The sequence below is a fragment of the Cryptomeria japonica genome, chromosome 7 (genome assembly GCF_030272615.1).
Source record: "Cryptomeria japonica chromosome 7, Sugi_1.0, whole genome shotgun sequence".
Classification (NCBI taxonomy): Eukaryota; Viridiplantae; Streptophyta; class Pinopsida; order Cupressales; family Cupressaceae; genus Cryptomeria; species Cryptomeria japonica.
The window spans coordinates 94,415,822-94,435,491 of NC_081411.1; the positions used below are offsets into that span (position 1 = coordinate 94,415,822).

Below are 19,670 nucleotides of genomic sequence, written 5' to 3' on the forward strand. Positions count from 1 at the left end.
TAGAGATTTTGACCAATGAAATTATGATGTAGCATTTATGAGCAGAAGGTAAGCCATCAATGGGGAATTCGTTGTGTTCACATCATGTTCCTATGCTTAAGACTCTTGTGGACAATGATATTGTTCCTTGACATTAAGCTGCAACACTACCATCCAATGATATTGTTCCTTGACATTAAGCTGCAACACTGCCATCCATTTTGAGTACACCCACAAAGCTTTTCTTAAGCTTTAATCAAAATAAAGTTTATACATTCTAAATGTTGAAATTAAAATTTGTAATTTTTATTTATATTGAAACTTAAACTTGATATGCAATGAACTAGCTTTTTTATCCATGATGTGTAATGAACACCTTTTGAGCTCTACAATATTTTCCTTAAATTCAGTAGTATGCATAGTAGAATCCAGGATCTGCCTCCCAGGCACAAACCCATTTTGATGTTTAGAGATTAAAGAGGGGATGATAAGCTTAAGCTTGAGCAGAGAACCAGGAATGAAGTGTTCAGCTCCTTCAGGAGAGAGTGGGATCCAAAAAATTCTTGAGTAGCAGCGACCACATCAGAGCATATAATCTGCCAAAAATTTTGAACTAAAAAAAGAGGGAAGCAATTAGGTCTGGGGACCTTGTTACCTTCAAAAGAGAAAACAACATTGCGAACTTCTTCAGGGGATGGGATTCTGGTAAGATCCAAGTTCATGTCCCTAGAGATGAGGGAGGGAATTTCCTGCAAGATTTCAATCTGAGTTGAAGGATTCAGAGGATCATCCACATAAAGAAGATTGAGGAAGAAATTGATGGCTTCTTGACAAATCTCATCATTCTTAACAACCCATCTCTGCCCAATCTGAATTTTGTTTATTCTGTTGGTAGCCCTATGCTTAAGAGTTGTCATATGGAAGAACTTAGTGTTTTTATCACCGCTTTTGAGCCATAAGGCTCTAGATCTCTGCTTCCAAAATTTTTCTTCTTTGGAGATAACATCATGTAATTTGGTCAAAATATCAATTTCTTTATTCGAGACATCAATATCAAACCCATAAGCTTGGATATGCTCTTGAACCTTTGCAAGTTCCATTTTGAGCTTCTCTTTAGCTTTGAAGATGTTGCCAAAAGTGGATTTATTCTAGCATTGGATATTAGACTTAACATTGGAAATATTTTTGGCTATACGAAACATAGCCATTCCCTGGATATCAATATTCCACCACTCCAAAATTTTATCATGGATTTTCGGGGCCATGAGCCACATTTTCTAAGATCTGAAGGGGTACACCTTTCTGCCAGACAATGGAGAGACTGAGAGGTAGATGGTGAAGTGATATGATCCAACACGGGCTAAGGCATTGAGTTTGCAGGATGCCAGCTGGATCCAATCTGGAGAAATAAGACCCTTATCAAGATTGACCTAAATACGATCCTCCCCACTACGTCTATTAGACCAGGTGAATTTAGCCCCAATAAGATCAAAATCTCGGAAATAGTTTCCATATACAGTTCTAAAAAATGATATTATTTTGGGAGAAGAATGTTCAAACGTTGAATCGTGAGTGAAATAAGATAGATAAGATGAAGGCAGATGCGCGCGCGGAGATACGAGCATAATGGAAAATTTGGAATGATGAATAAGACGCAAACCATGACATTACTAGTAGGTGCATTGAATGATGCAACAAGCTAAAGTGCAGAATAATAAAATTTGTTTTAGTTGAACAATGAAAGGAGTAAGACAGTTAAGGACTCAAACAACAACATTGGGCACTTTGAATGAGGCAACTAAGAATTTCCCATCATACTCCTCGTACATGGAGTTTAAAAGAATAAATCTATTTTTACAGTTGGATTGGGTGGGGAGGGAGAAAGCAATTGGAATCGGGAGACCATCTTTATGGTAAGTTAAAAAGGGATAAAAAGTTAAAGATGGAAATTGGCTAGTAATCTTAATGTGGAAATTGGCAGGTAATCTTAATGTGGAAATCTTAGATGAGATCTCTAACATATGCATTTCAAAAGAATTTGTTTACTCTAAGGTCAGGAAATTATTCATAGATATATGGCCATCTAACAATTCCTAGACTCTAAGCTATTATTGCTAAATTCATAGGTACAGGGCTATCTATGGAAAGGATTAGGATATGGATAGAGTAAAAATGGAAGAGCCTTAATTTGGAGTTGATTTTTTTTGTGTTAGTTTTTTAATGGATAGTATTTAGTAGAATTTGAGAGAGATAATGTGTTTAAGAGTGGGTCTTGATTTAATAAAATTCAAATTTATATAATTTAGTTCAATTCTTAAGTTTGGACATTCATTATGAATTATGGAGATATGATTATTTGGAAATCTTCATATCAAATTAGAATGGTGATATCTTTAAAAAATCATATTTATTAATAAAGTTAAAATTTAAAAGATTTGAAGAGAATTCTAATAATACCACCAATTCCATAAATCATGCCAATTCAAGAACTAAACCAAACTCACATTCCTAGCATTAATAGGAATAAGAAACTAAATTTAATTATGATAAACCAGCTAAAGATCCTTATATCCTTATCTTTATTAAAAGGCAAAGACCGCAAAAATGATATGAATTCAAAATTACTTTTTGATCTTTATGAACTCAAGTAAGCAAATAAAAGATCATCCAATATAAATGAGACTATTGAGATAAATATAATTCACATACAAAATATATCATAACAATATAAAATGTGCTAATTCAGTGGAATTTACTTATATTCTAGCATCTAGTTAAAAATAAATTGTAAGATGTGAACATGAGAGTTAGATTCACACCAAAATGAATCCAACAAGAGAAGTCATCTACATCCTTTCTAATACAATTTATATTAAATTAAGTGACTTCTAAATATTTATTATTCAATATGAAAAAGGTATAACTATGCAAGCATATGACGATAAACACATTTTTTTAACTCATCAAAATCTCACAATTCTTTGACTTCCACATTTTGGCATGGCCTAAAATTGAAGATGTTTTATCCTTTTATAAATATTCTAATGAATCGTTGATTCTCAATACCCTAAACCAATATTTTCTACATGTAGGAATTTAATAAATTGAAGTTAAGAAATAGGGCTTATGCATATCCTTTAAAAAATTAAAAATAAAATTTAAAGGTCGAATTATCACTATATTGGAAGAGTCATATTTAAAAGTATTTAGAAAATTTCTATCACACATGAAAAATATTTGTAGAAATAAATCATGCAGAAAAAAATAGAGATTGAGCAAACAAACACACTTTCAATGTGATACCACACATTAAAAATAAAATCTATTTATAATATGGGGCACCAAAATAAACTTAAAATATGCATATAAACATTTTAAAATTATAACTTCCTATATCGATTCATTGTTGGACAAGGTAAGGGAGTTTGGTTTCATTCATTATGCTAATTATAATAAAAGAATTTTTTGGATTAGATATCATAAAGTCATTACATATCATCAGGAATGTCTGAGTTTAGCCACATCAAGGCACCGTAGGAGGGTGCATACACAAAAAATATACAGTTTGCCAAGCACCTCCACTTATGGGAAGATGATTACAATAATTACATCATAATTATAGGAGCAAAAAAGACCAAAATAGAAAGAGATTTCAGATTCTGGTGCAAAGTTGTCTCCCAATGGAGGGATCCAGGCCACCCAGCCGATGATTCCATCATGCCATACTTCCATGCGACCATCAAGTACGTCCTTCTTGTGGGGGTGTGAGGTGCGCTCATGAAACAAGTCAGCTTCCTCCTGAGAGATCTTGATGTGTAGGTGTCTATGGTCCATCTGTCTCATGAAGGCCATGAGTGCTTGCTCAAATGCGGCCTTTCCTAGTTCATCTCTCTTCTATGTGTTAATAAAAGATTTGAAATAAATAGTGTAATTTATGTATAATTATTATGTAAATAAGATTGGATTTGAATCTCTAACATTTATTTTATTTGTGTATGTATCAACAAATTTAGTTACATGAATAATTATATCCTTTAATTTTATGGACTCTATTTATGTAAAAGTAAAATATTTTAATTATTTTTAAATTAACCATGCCTAATATAAATACATGCATAATGAACCATAAATGTAAGCGGTAGTTCCAAAACATACTAATACAATTTGGAGAGAAGAATGTTCGAAAATGATTTACATATGTCATTAAAAATACTTTAAAAATTAGAGAGAGAAAATAACACAATATTTCATTATTAAGAAAAATTAAAATTGAATTAAATTCATCCAATCAAAAAAATAATACTAATAAGAAAGTTAATAAAGAGATTATTCACATTGTAACAAATAATCTGATTTATACAAAATAATAGGAATTTCATCTTTTAATTTATATAAATTTGAGTAATGATATTTATTATTATTGTAATTAATATATTATATTCATTTCTCTTATTTTAAATTTGTTTATTTCATCAATACGTAACAGATATATTTTTACACTAAGAGTTAGTACATTCCATGAATGTAACTTGATTTTGCATCCACAAATCTAAAATTGATTTGATTTCTACACATTTGTATGAATCATATTTTATCCTCATTTACCCATTTGTTTATATTGGTATGAATCATATATTGCATGTTGTCTGTGTCTCCCTTAGTGGAAAAGCTAAACTGCGTGCATTTTCACATACATTAAAAAAGTATATACAATTACCATAAAAATACGAGGACAAATATGGTGGCAAACCGGGTCAAACTAAAACATTGCACACAAGGAGTGAAACACCATCTCAAGGACAAAACCAATTATTTCTCTACACCTCACTTGTTGGATTTGTCGTCGGCGATAAAAACAGAGACACATTGTGGGAGATTGACTTACTTACACTTAAATAAGTTGTATTGCATAGATTAGGTGTGGGTTGCAGCATTTCGGCAAGACGGGACGCCGATACAACGCACCTTTTCTTGAGCTTGGGACTATTGTCATGTTTATGCTTGTCATGATACAAAGAATCTACAGAGAGCAACCTTTTTCCTAGTTTTTTTTGGTTCTTGTTAAGACATAACCTCTAACTCTCTATATTAGTCCACGAAAAAGGTGGGAAAGAAGTCAGTTTCTTACATTAATTACCGAATGCTTGCACATCCTCGTACTATTATTGAATTCAATTAATTAACACTATTAATCTAGTAATATTTATTTATTTATAAATCTACAAGAAGGTAGGTGCTTCTTCTTATTATTAATTTTAATATTAAGAGTATAAAAATGTTTAAAATATATATGATTAATATATATTTTAATTTTAAAATATTTTACTTTAAAATCTTAAGAATTATCGAATTTAGAAGATTATATATTTTTTATAATATTATTGTATATATTATATTAATTCTCCTCATAAAAACGATTGAAATGGGGAGGTCATCTTTATGGTAAGTTAAAGGGAATAAAAAGTTAATGTGGAAATCTTAGATGACATCACTAACATATGTATTTCATAAGAATTTGTTGACTCTAATCTAGGAAGAAAGCTATTATTGCTAAATTGTATGTATATGGTATCTATGGAATAGAATCTAGTACATGGATAGAGCAAAAATGGATGGGTGTGAATTTGGAGGTGATTTTCTTGGTATGAGGTTTTTATATATATTCTTTTAGTTGGAATTTGAGAAAGATAATGTATTTAAGGGAGGGCCTTGGTTTATGTAGAAGGTGAATCTACAAGTCATAGTATGGTCTTTAATCTTTGACTCACACAAGAAATTTGAAAGATGTGCTTATTTAGAAATTTTAACATCAAATTACAATGTTGAGATTTCCAAATGATCATATCTATTAATAAATTCAAAATTCCAAAGTTTGAGGACAATCCTCATAATACCAAAAATCAAATAAATCATGCCAACCCATTAACCAAACAAAATCACATTCCTAACATGAATTAGGAAGAAAAAATTAAAACCGATCATGATAAATCAACTACAAAATATTCTTCTATTTATTGAAAGGCAAAGACCCCAAAAATGATACAAATTCAAAATGACTTATTCATCATTATGAACTCAAGTAAGATAGCCCTCAAATACTAGATCATTAAATATAAAAGAGATTATTGAGATAAATATCATTCGCATAGAAAAGAAAATAATTCTACATACTTTCAAATAATAATTTCTATTAAATTAGGTGACTCCTAAATATTAATCCTTCAATGTAAATAATGCATAACTTTTCAAGCATACCAAAATAAACACATTTTGTGTGCTCATCAAAGTAGCACAATCCTTTGACTTCTACATCTCACATGTTTATTGTTCTACATTATTTCTAATGTCAATTTCTATTATATTGACTCCCAAATATTAATCTATCATTGTGGCAAATACATAAGTATACAAGCATATGGAGATAAACACATGTTGTGTGCTCATTAAAGTATCACAATCTTTTGACTTTCACATCTCACACAGATTCTAATGATTTTTTCATTCTCAATACCCTAAACCAATATTCTATATATGTAGAAAAAAATTAGAAAGAAAAAAAAAAAGATATTAAGGAAGGAAACACACTATTAATGTGATACCACGCCAATATATTACAATTAAAATCTATTTATATAAAGGTACACCAAAATAAGTTTAAAATATTCATATAAATAGTTTAATATTATAACTTCCTATATCTTTTCATTGTTGGACAAGGTAAGGGAGTTTGGTTTTATTCATTATGATAATTATAATATAGAAATCCAAATAAATAGTGTAATTTTTAGATAATTGTTATGTAAGTAAGATAGGATTTGAATCTACTACATTTGCTTTATTTTTTTATATACCAACAAATCTAGTTATAATTATACCATTTAATACTATGCATTATATTTACTTAAAAGTAAAATATTTTAATCCATTTTAAATTAACCATGCCTGATATAAATACATGAATGACCAACATAAATCTATATTTAATGATCATAAATGTAAGAGCTAGTCACCTCTTAAATATATTATACTAACAAAAAAGTGAAAAGAGATATTCCATATTGTAACAAATAATCCGATTTATACAAAATAATCAGAATTTCATATTTTAATTTATATATATGAATAATGACATCCTAAACAAGAAGTTGATTAGATATGTGAACCAATTTCATTGAAGAAAAACCACTTCAATTTAATTCAAGGCTAAAATTTCTAATCCCATAAAACAATAGTTATTGTGGTAAATTATGTGTATTGAATGGCCTAGAACAAAATGAGGAGGGAATGTAGATAAAAATTAACCTTGTTGTTGAAGAGCCAACATGTTACAACTTATTAGATAAAACATTATTAAATATGATAATAATTGAAAGGAGCTTGTAAATTATTATATTTGTTTTATTTTGATATTTATTGTTATTGTACAAAATCGTTTCTCATGAGCATTCCCATTCAATTCATGAAAAGAAATGTTGAAGTTCTCTTGTAGATGTATTTTTATTATAAATAGCTTTGCACAATCCTTCCAATTTAAGTTTATATCATCAAATTAACCTTCACCTTCACCTTTATTTTTGGTGTGGCCATGATATGCTAAGGTCATGTGTGTGACCTAGTCTTGTTAGCTATCTTCAACATACATAAAGATTTTTATGATTTTGTGATAGATGATCAGAAAAGGAATTCATGTGTATGATTTCAATATCCTGAAACTGTGAGCTTGCACATGTTTATCTGTCAAAGTCAAAATTTGCAAAACTTGTTTGTGCATGGATTACTATGTAATACATACTGAAGACTGCCTTAACACAGATATGAAAATTTAGATATTAATCAATTTTAAGAAATTTACAGGTTCTAAGAAATGTTTTAGATTTATAGAGAAATTAAGATGTTATGTTTAAATGAAATCCATGATTTCCATTCTAAAAATTATAGGCTACCCAAAGAAAAGAAAAAAAATTATATAAGAAAATGTACTCTATGGAAACATTTAATCTCTTTGATTTTGGTATAAAAAGAGAGATAGCTATATAAGTAGATGATAAAACTATATGTACATAATCCACCGTTAACCATTATGGAGTGCTTTCATTCAATTCTCTAAAATGTTATGTATGACACTTGAATGCTAAGAATGGGTGATACTATAAGATGTTTTTGATAAGTGCCCTAGGATTTGTCATTGATTGTGACATCATAAGACCAAATTCAAATATTTTCAGTACATTTCACAAAATTATGTTCTATTGATTCAATTTGTTCTGCCAAGTGATTGCTTTTTGGCACTTTGGAAGAGGATTTGCATTCTGGTTGATTCATTATTTCTTCTTGATTATTTTCCTCACATTGTTGCACACCTTTAAATGCCTCATTTGTCACACAACCATGATGACATTTTTTTTTTAGAGTATTCTGCCCATGAGTATCAATCTCCATGGGTTGTGATCTGTCCACAACAAATGGATCAAAGTTCCCAGCCACAACTTCACCTGTAGAAAATAAACATTTTTGAGAATTTCAATACAATTGTGCTTCTAATTCTAAATATAAAAAATAAAAGGATTAGAAGTGGCATGGTGCAAAGCTTAATTCCACCTTGATCGGGGTCATTATTCTTCTTTGAGTACTTCAAGACCTCGTAACTTTGAGATTCATTCATATCAAGTTGAATGTTGCGTAAGCATTCACTTGCTCTTGCAATATGAACTAGTTGAGCAACAAGATTTGAAGGAAAATTTATAGTCGAATCCTCTGACGAGCGAGTTGGCCCACCCTAAGCAGCAATTTTATCACAAAAGGCAACTAGTGTAGGATCCATTTGAGAAAGCATGCCAAGAACCTGATTATGCATAAGACAATGATTAGAAAGTGAACAATAAATGCTTACTACTTGACATAAAACATTTGAACTTAAATTACTATATGTCTCTATTAGCACATTTAACCATACCACATCCCTTAGTGCATATGCTCTATTGACAATTCAAGCTCCATTGTAATAATCACCATTATATGCCTGTTATGTAGAACTAATGATAGTTACTATTAGGAATGAACAGAAAACAAATTTGTGTTCAACCCCATAAAGCTGCTAGGATCATAGGCATGCCCATTCATGCTTACTTTTGCATTGGCTAGAATTAGTTCCACATCTTGCAGGAATGCCGAGCATGTGAAGTAACACCTGTTATCCACATGCTGCATTAAATTAGTGATATCCATTGAATTTTGAACTATTGAATAATTGTCAGGAGCGTCTTCATCCATGACAGGGTAATGGAAGATAGTGAACCATTTTTCATATAGAAGTCTGCACATTAGATTTGGATACATATAAGCACTCAAAATTAATTTTCACTTGGTAAATACATTCTCAACAAATGAATTAGATAATGATTGATGCATCACTACAAAACCTGTTGTAGACATCTCAAAGACACTTTCAGGGTCATTGAATAGCATGCTCCTCTGCTTCTACCTTGGCACGTAGCTCAGTTTCACTTGGTCCTCTTGCTGCTTTTGGTACCTTTGTAAGTTTAGGATTAGAAACATTCTTTTTAGGAGGAATTACCACTTGTTGATCAGGGATAGTAAGAACAACATCAACCAGTTGCGAGATGAATCTACACCTGTCATCGGAACCTGGTTTTTCTACATGGTTATTGCACATAATGCAAAAGAATGCAATCCAATTAGATCGGCTCTTATTAATCTCTGGTGCCTAGGTTTAATATTAAAGGATTCTATGAATTAATCTACTAGAAAAACTAGGATCTATTGGATTCATTTGTAGGGAAATGCCATTGGTGTCTCAGGATTTTACCTTCTACTATACTAAATCAAAATAAAATTTGTAATGCATTGAAGGTGTACCAGATACCATTGAATTCATGTACACTCAATTCAATGACAAATTCAATTTATAAAGAGTCAAAAGCTAATGAGGTACCTGGTACACAATACTTTATAGAATGGATTCACATGCATAAGCATAATCTTTAAAAAACTAAGCAGGAAAAATACAAAAAGTAAAACAATGATGTCCTTGATACATACATATAGCAACGACCAAACAAGGATGCAACTTCTCCATCCAATTCATCAGAGAGTATAGAGGAGGTTGCAAGAAGTAATAAAGGAAGGTATGAAGGCAATACTTCTAGTATAGCTAGTAGAACAACTCTTAGATGATCGTGGGCCTATGAAGCTTAGTGAAACTACCAAAATCAAATATGTAGACATTTTAGGAAGCTCTAGCAATAACAAAAATATGATTTCAAATATTGCATAGAACATTAAAAGTATCAAGTGTATTAATGTAATGATATACACAACATCTCCCACCAAAGTTGAAGTTGAGGCAGATACAAGATAGAAGGAGTAGTCATCCTTGCTTCTCCCACAATGTGTACTAATTCTTCCTCGGGGGTCCATGCACTTGGGTCAGACAAAAGTGATGGAAGTCCAAGACAATGCATAGTGAACCTCTCTAATTCATGTAAAACTGTAGGACCAATGTGATCTTGGCAAGAAAAGTACAAATATAGTATCCTTCAAAAATTTAGCTAGCTTACAAGCCAGCCAATTCAAAAGTTTTAAAAAATAGACTCATTTTATAAATGTGTAAACATCTATGAAAGCATTTTCTAACCGTACCCAACTAGCACCCTCCTTCCCACAAAGTAGAAGTCTTGGTCTGTAAACAAACGAAATGGAAGAACCATAGGGAAATCCAAGTAACTTGGCAAGATTGCAAGAACTGTCATTTAGCGAATTTTTTTAATCACCCTTGGCCACTACGTAGAAGATCTCGGAAATATAATCACTGATTATTTTTAAATGTCCTTGTAAGCATTGAGCTATTATTAGGGACAATGGCCTTGACTGTACTGTTGCACCTCTATTGCAACAGGACTAATAGTAGACATAGCTTCCAAGAAATTATACTTCTCTACCTTCACAGAATCCAAATCTATGACAAACTTATCATCACTACTGTATACTTGAGGATATTTCTCACGAAAAGCATTAATGACAGCTTCTATGCACAAACCTTTTAAATCAGCACCACAAGACCCCACACAAGTTGCTTCTACTTCCCAAATTAAATTCCTCTGATAAAGGATTTTTTTAATTTCTTCTATGGATCTTTAATATCTCAGCTCATGCTTTACAATCGGGTAAGGAAAATACAAATTCATTATCAAACCGACCAGGCCAGTGCAGAGCTCCATCAATAACATCAATCTTGTTTTTCACTCCAATAAGAACTACTTGACATATAGAGTTTAGACCATCCATTAGAGCAAGAAGCATAGACACAATAGAATTGTGAATTTGTTCATGTTTACTAGACCTCACTGGGGCAAGACCATCTATTTCATCAAAAAATATTATGGATGGTTAGTTCCTTTGCATTTCTCCAAAAAGTAATTTCAGTTGCCGCTCAACTTCCCCAATCCACTTGCTCAACACATCAGCTCCCTTTCGCATTTAAAAGTTTATTTTTTGTCCTACCTTTCAAGCTACACATGCTAAAGCCCTTGCAATCAACATTTTTCCAGTTCTTGGAGGACCACACAATAAGACTCCCCTTGGAGGAGAGATGTGATATTTTGCAAAGAAATCATGATAGAGATGAGGGAAAAATCCCATTTCTTTCAATGCATCAATATGGACAGATAGCCCTCCAATATCATCAAAACTCACTGTTTCATCACCCTACAAGGGTTGAATGCTATCTCCACCTTTTGAACTAGTCTCAGTAGGTTGTGCACCTACACCTCCATAACTAAACGTATCACCTTGCTGTCCCCATCCAAATGCTGCAACATTCAAAGCCCATGTAGCTGTGTTTCTCTTACTTGGTTTTGACCTTAATTCTTTTTCTACATATCTTCTTGATCATTTGATCTTTGATCTTTCCTACATTGTTGTTGAATGATCAAGTTTAGTCAAAACAAATTTATAGATTTTGAACATTGAAATTATGATGCAGCATTTATGAGCAGAAGGCAATCCATCAATGGGGCATTCATTGCATTCACATCATGATCCTACGCTTAAGACTCTTGTGGATAATGATATTGTTCCTTGACATTAAGTTGCAACACTACCATCCATTTTGAGTACACCCACAAAGCTTTTCTTAAGCTTTAATCAGAAAAAAGTGTATACATTCTAAACATTGAAATTATAATTTATAATTTTTATTTATATTAAAACTTAAACTTGATATCCAATGAACTGGCTTTTTTATCCATGATGTGTAATGAACACATTTTGAGCTCTACAATATTTTTCTTAAATTTAGTAGTATGCATGTTTTTCAAAATTATTTTTACAAATTTATTTATTATTTTTAAATAAATAAATTTATTATTCCCTATTCTTCTAAAGGTCTTCAATTAATTATTTCCTCTAAATTCTTATCTTCAGAAAATTTGGCGAGTTTTTGAAATTTGAACTTCTTTGGGTTTGCCAAGTCTTTGAATTTTTTTTGGGTTTGTCAAACTTTTTTCCAGTCCAAGTTTTTCAACTATGCTACTAAGTAAACCAACAACTTAGTGACATATAAGTAATAGGCCAAAATGCACTGTATTCTACCCAAACTAAAATCTACACCCAATTTAGAACAAATAGCCAAGATCTTTTTCTTCATTCTTCTTCATTATTCTAGAATTTGACCTTGGATGTTAAGGACCACATTTCCTTGATTCTATAATAATTGCCTCACCAATATCTTTCATCTAGAACAACCATCCCGGGACATTAGGGGCAAATTCACTTGTAGATATATAATCCAAGAACTTGTAATAATGTCCACCACTAACAAAGAATTTGGTTTACATTTATATGATTTCTTTCTTCATTTGGCTACAAACACTGAATTGGTAGCAACAATATTAACATGTCTTTACAATAAGTGTTCATTAACTATGATATCAACTGAAGTTGTTAACACTTAAGAATATAACAACGAATGCCCCTAGAGCAGGGGATTATTCTACCCTATGTAAAGCTGAAAAATGTTATATATCTTGCAAACTTCAAGTTCATGGACAATCAGATAACTTCATAGACATCTAAACAAAAAAAATAGGAGGACAACTCCTATACTAGATCACCACTAAACAAGATATCAGTTTTTTAAGGTCACCACCAAACAAGACACCATTTTGATGTATGAGAGTACACTAATGCAAGAAATCTACTACATGATTATTTTTTACATTTACCTTATGTTGCTTTGAACTATACAACCCTACCCCCTCCAAATTCAAAAATAAGACCTCAGTTATACTCCATAACAAAACCTAAGCCATTGCAAAAATTAAAACTAGCAATCACCAAAAGGCAAGTGTTTGCAAAATATGATATGGAGAAATAGAGCGGACGACATCATATTGACTGTTTCCTGTATAGTGGCAATGCAAGATCCGCCTGCCATGAATATTCCAATTCCTCTTATTTCATGAAAAGAAAAGCTCAAATTCCCTTGCAGATGCATTTTATTACAAATATCTCTCACAAATTTTGTCCAGTGATACATTCTTGCATTTTATTACAAATATCTCTCACAAATATCTTGAGATTTGATTGTCAAAGTGTTGCTAAATAAAATGCTAAGCTAATAGCGAAACACAATTGATGAGAGAACGATTAGAAAATGGAGAATGATCAAAAGTAAGACGAAGATGATTTCGTCCTTCTTATCTGCGTTTTCATATAACACCATGCGAGTCAAACCAATTGGAACCCTTTTAGACAAACCAGATTTCGTTTCAATTGTCCTTGCCATCCCAGCAGTAGCCTGTGTCAAAGGGTCCAGAGATATCGACATAGCTTCCAATAAACCATGCTTCTCTACTTTCATAGAATCCAAATCTACGACAAACTTATCGTCACTAGTGTATACTTGACGATATTTCTCCCGGAAAGCATTAATTGGAGCTTCTATGCACAAAGCTTTTAAATCAGCACCACAATACCCCACACAAGCTAATGCTAATTCTATTCTTAATTCCTCTGATAAAGGATTCTTTCACTTTCTTGTGTGGATCTTTAATATCTCGGCTCGTGGTTTATGATTGGGTAAGGAAAATATGAATTCATGATCAAACCGACCAGGCCGATGAAGAGCTCCATCAATAAAATCAATCTTGTTTGTTGCTCCAATAAGCACTACTTGACCTCTAGAGTTTAGACCATCCATTAGAGCAAGAAGCGTAGATACAATAGAATTGTGAATTTATTCTTGTTTACTAGACCTCATTGGGGCAAGACCATCTATTTTATCAAAAAATATTATAGATGGTTGGTTCCTTTGCGCTTCTTCAAAAAGTAATTTCAGCTACCACTCAGCTTCCCCAACCCACTTGCTGAGCACATCAGCTCCCTTTTGCATGTAAAATTTTACTTTTTGTCCTGCCTTGGAAGCTGCACATGCTAAAGACCTTGCAATCAATGTTTTTCTAGTTCTTGGAGGACCACACAATAAGACTTCCCTTGGAGGAGAGATGTAATAATTTACAAAGAAATTGAGATAGAGAAGAGGGAAAAAATCTATTTCTTTCAATGCACCAATGTGGTTAGAAATCCCTCCAATATCATTAAAACTCACTGTTTCATCAACCTGCAAGGGTTGAATGTCAGCTACACCTTTTGGACTAGGCTCAATAGGTTGTGCACCTACACCTCCATAACCAAAAGTATCATGTCAAGTCCACCACAAACCCATTGCTGACCAAAGTTTCTATTTCGCTTATGCATCCATGATAATGAACCAACAGGACCCTAATCCATTTTATCCACAAGAAGAGAATCATCTGAATCATCAATTCTTTGTGCACGACAATGTTTTTTCACCCTTGAGAAACCTCGTCTCACGTCCCATGCATTTTTTATTCCCATTCCTTTATGTAGTACTTTACATGGTGGAGACTGCACTCGTTGCTTTTCTTCTTTTTCAGGAGAAAACCTCCTCGCCTCAGTGCGATTTCAGAGAGCATACCATCTCCTTCCTTCTTGTTCTTTACCCTCCTCACCCTTTTCCTCAACTTCATCTTCTTCCCACAATCAGATCTGCATCCTCTGTGTCAATGCTATCTATTTCATAATCCTCTAAATTGACAGAATTTGTCCTCTTTCTTGTAGAACAATGTGGAGTAGATGTATGTGACTGCCAGTATAACCAACTTCAGCATACAAATTTAATCATGAAAGATGCCTACGCATTTGACAAGAGCAGCTGAGAACTCTACGAGTTACCTGCACGTTCATGTTCTCTGTCTGATTCAAAGGACCAATAATTTTATGCACCTGAGAAAAGAAATCAAAATAATATAGAGGTTTTTACAAGAAAAATGAGAAATCCACAATGATCTACATAACAAAGCATATAATGAAGGATGTATTGTAATAAACAAAAGTCTCAAGTATCCAAGACTCAAAAAGCACAGATCAATGACAAGGGAATAAATTTTTATAAGTAATAATGATTTATCATTTAAATCAGCATACATATTCATCTCTACCAAGTAAAATGTTGAAGAACACTAGCATACTAAAAACTAAGAAGAAATTAGACTCAATTTAAAACTTACATAAGAAAGTTATAGAGCTTTAGTACTAAACTTGACTAAGTTGTTAAGCATAGAATCTAAGTCTAGTAACAAAAAATATAAAGCACATATCAGGCAACTGATGTAATTCATTAACTTCAATGAACTGCAACTTGTGGAGGGAACTGTTCAAAACTAACAAGAAATTAGACTCAGTTTAAAACTTACATAAGCAAATAATAGAGCTTCAGTACTAAACTTGACTAAGTTGCTAGGCATAGAATCTAAGAGTGGTAACAGAATATATAAAGCACATATCAGACAACTATTGTAATTCATTAACTTCAATGAACTGCAACTTGTGGAGGGAACCACTGAAAACCATCTTCACCTCTCGTGAACTCGAAAGGCTGATTGGCCTTCCCGTTTTGCAATCCATATATCTACATTCCAAATAGATTAATAAACAAATACCTTATCATATATTATAAATGGAAACTTGTATATAACTTGCAAAGATCATTAAGTGTTGCCAACATTACTGTAGCATATACATGCCTATAATTCTATCATATTCATTCTTCTCTACTTTTACAGATTCCAAATCTATGACAAACTTATCATCACTAGTGTATACTTGAGGATATTTCTCATGGAAAGCATTAACTGCAGCTTATGTGCACAAAGCTTCTAAATCAGCATCACAATACCCCACACAACTTGCTGCTAATTCCATTCTCAATTCCACTAATAAAGGATTCTTTCACTTTCTTGTGTGGATCTTTAATATCTCAGCTCGTGGTTTATGATCGAGTAAGGAGAATATAAATTCAGTAATGAAGAAGAATGAAGATATTTTTCTTCAATCTTCTTCATTATTCCATAGTTTGACCTTGGATGTTAAGGAGCACATTCCCTTCATTATATAAGAATTGCCTCACCAATATCTTTCATCTGGAACCACTATCCAGGGACATTAGGGGCAAATTCACCTGTAGATATACAATCCAAGAAATTGTAATAATTTCCAGCACTAACAAAGAATTTAGTTTACATTTATAAGATTTATTTCTTCATTTGGCTACAAAACTACATTGGTGGCAACAATATTGACATGTCTTTACAATAAGTGTTCATTAACTATGATATCAACTAAAGTTGTTAAGACAAGAATATTCTACCCTATGTAAAGCTGAAAATATGCTATATATCTTGCAAACTTCAAGTTCATGGACAATCAGATAACTTCAGACATCTAAATAGAAAATTAGGAAGACAACTCCTATACTAGATCACCACCAAACAAGATATTAGTTTTTTAAGGTCACCACCAATCAAGACACCATTTTGATGTATGAGAGTACACTAATGAAAGAAATCCACTAAATGATTGTTTTTTCCATTTATCTTATGTTGCTTTGAACTATACAACCCTACCCCCTCCAAATTCATAAATAAGACCTCAGTTATATTCCATAACAAAACCTAAGCCATTGCAAAAATTAAAACCATCAAGTGACCTATAGAGTACAAGTTGGAGCAATCACCAGAAGGCAAGTGTTCAATTCTTGTGGGTTTAGGTCCTCAGTAATAAACCCAAGCAAATTGAAAATTGGATACAGGCAGAATTATACATCCTCTTGGTATTAAAAAAAAATAGAAGGGGTTTTCGCATACACTATAACAACATCTCAATCTGAGTTCCAAATACATAAGAGTGATAAATCATAAACCTATACAAATAGAAAAAAGCTTATGAAACAAGGAAACATCCTCTCGCAAAAGAGACTTTTTTCATTCTAAACCACGTGCATTTTCGCATACATTAAAAAATATATACAATTACCATAAAAATACGAGGAGAAATATGGTGGCAAACCGGGGCAGACTAAAACATTGCACACAAGGAGTGAAACACTATCTCAGGAACAAAACCAATTATTTCTTTGCACGTCACTTGTAAGAGATTGACGCATTGTAAGAGATTGACTTACTTACACTTCAATAAGCTGCATTGCTGCCACATTTTGGTGAAGTGGGATGTTGATACAAGGCACCTTTTCTTAAGCTTGAGATTTTGCCTCCAGCGCAGGACTCTCTTTTGCGAATTCTTCTTCTTCTTATGTTTTTATTTTCGTTACTCCCCATTGCATTTTGCAATCGAAGGGGAGGTTGATGCTTTTCAATCCATAGCTCATACAAAACAAACTAGCTGCAGATAGCGACCTTTTTTCCTATTTTTTCTTGTTTTTGTTAAGACATAACTTCTAACCCTCTATATTAGTTAACAAGATTGTGAGAACTATCATTCAATGAATCTTTTTTATCACCCTTGGCCACTTCGTAGAAGATATTAGACATATAATCACTGATTATTTTTAGATGTCCTTGTAAGCATGGAGCTATTACTAGGGGCAATAGCCTTGAGTGTACTATTGCACCTCTATGGGTAGCAAGAGTAATAGTAGATATAGCTTCCAAGAAATCATGCTTCTCTACTTTCATAGAATCAAAATCTATGACAAAGGTATCATCACTAGTGTATACTTGAGGATATTTCTCACGGAAAGCATTAATTGCAGCTTCTGTGCACAAAGCTTTTAAATTAGTACTACAATACCCCACATAAGATGCTTCTAATTCCATTCTTAATTGCTCTCATAAAGGAATCTTCCACTTTCTTGTGTGGATCTTTAATATCTCATCTTGTGCTTCACAATCAGGTAAGGAAAATACAAATTCATGATCAAACCGACCAAGTTGGCTAAGAGCTCCATCAATATCATCAATCCTATTTGTCACTGCAATAAGCACTACTTGACCTCTAGAGTCTACACCATCCATTAGAGAAAGAAGCATACATACAATAGAATTGTGAATTTGTTTTTGTTTACTAGACCTCACTAGGGCAAGACCATATATTTCATCAAATAATATTATGGATGGTTGGTTCCTTTGTGCTTCTTCAAAAAGTAATTTCAGCTACCGCTCAGCTTCCCCAACCCACTTGTTGAGCACATCATCTCCCTTTCGCATGTAAAAGTTTACTTTATGTCTTACCTTAGAAGTGGCACATGCTAAAGCCCTTGCAATGAATGTTTTTCCAGTTCCTGGAGGACCACATAGTAAGACTCCCCTTGGAGGAGATATGTGATAATTTCCAAAGAAATCGGGATAGAGAAGAGGGAGAAAAGTCATTTCCTTCAATTCATCAATGTTGTCAGAAAGCCCTCCAATATCATCAAAACTCACTGTTTCATCAACTTGCAAGGTTTGAATGTTAGCTGCATGTTTTGAACTAGGCCCAGTAGGTTGTGCATGTACACCTCCATAACCAAACGTATCACCTTGGTTTCCCATCCAGTTGCGTTATGCATGTCAATTCCCCCACAAACCCATTGCTGACCAAAGTTTTTATTTCCAACATGCATCCATGATAATGAACCAATAGGACCCTAATCCATCTCATCCACAAGAAGAGAATCATCTGTTTTCTTCTTTTTCAGGAGAAAACCTCCTTGCTCGGTGCCATTTTGGAGAGAATACCATCTACTTCCTTCTTGTTCTTTATAATATTATGCAACAAAGTATTGGGCAAAAGAAGTTTCATCAAAAAAGAGAATAACATTAAAGTAGTCGTCCAAAATCTAACGAATTGAACTAATTATAAAATTGACAAACTGAATATATGACTGTAAAGTAACCTTATACTAAAAAAACCCATTGGAGAATAAAATCTAATTACCAGAATCAAAGAAAGTACCAACCACAGAAAAAGGAGGTGTGATTCGAGAGGTTTTCACAAACAAGCTAATTCTCTGGCAGGAAATTGCACATATATACATTGGCATTGGCTACCTTTCCAGACTAAAACAACAAGGCCAACAATTTCTCTACAAAAAAAAATGATTTCTGGAAGGGAGATAATATCAGATTTATGAACTCGAATGAGATCTTGAACAGTCTTGTGAAAGAACGGTCATTTTTCAAGCAGAGAAAAATGGATGCAGATATATGTTGTGCTTCAAAAACACTGGCGAATCAAAAGGAAAGAAATCTTGAGCTGAACCTAATGGACACGCTCTGAATCAAAACTTGGCTAGACAAGAGTAAGAACTTGCAAGA

At 32.7% G+C, this 19,670-nt stretch overlaps 1 pseudogene; it reads right to left on the bottom strand.

Annotated features, from left to right (window-relative positions):
- Positions 1 to 13,612: 13,612 nt before the first annotated feature.
- LOC131856467 (ATPase family AAA domain-containing protein At1g05910-like) lies at positions 13,613 to 14,895 on the bottom strand (annotated as a pseudogene).
- Positions 14,896 to 19,670: the final 4,775 nt, after the last annotated feature.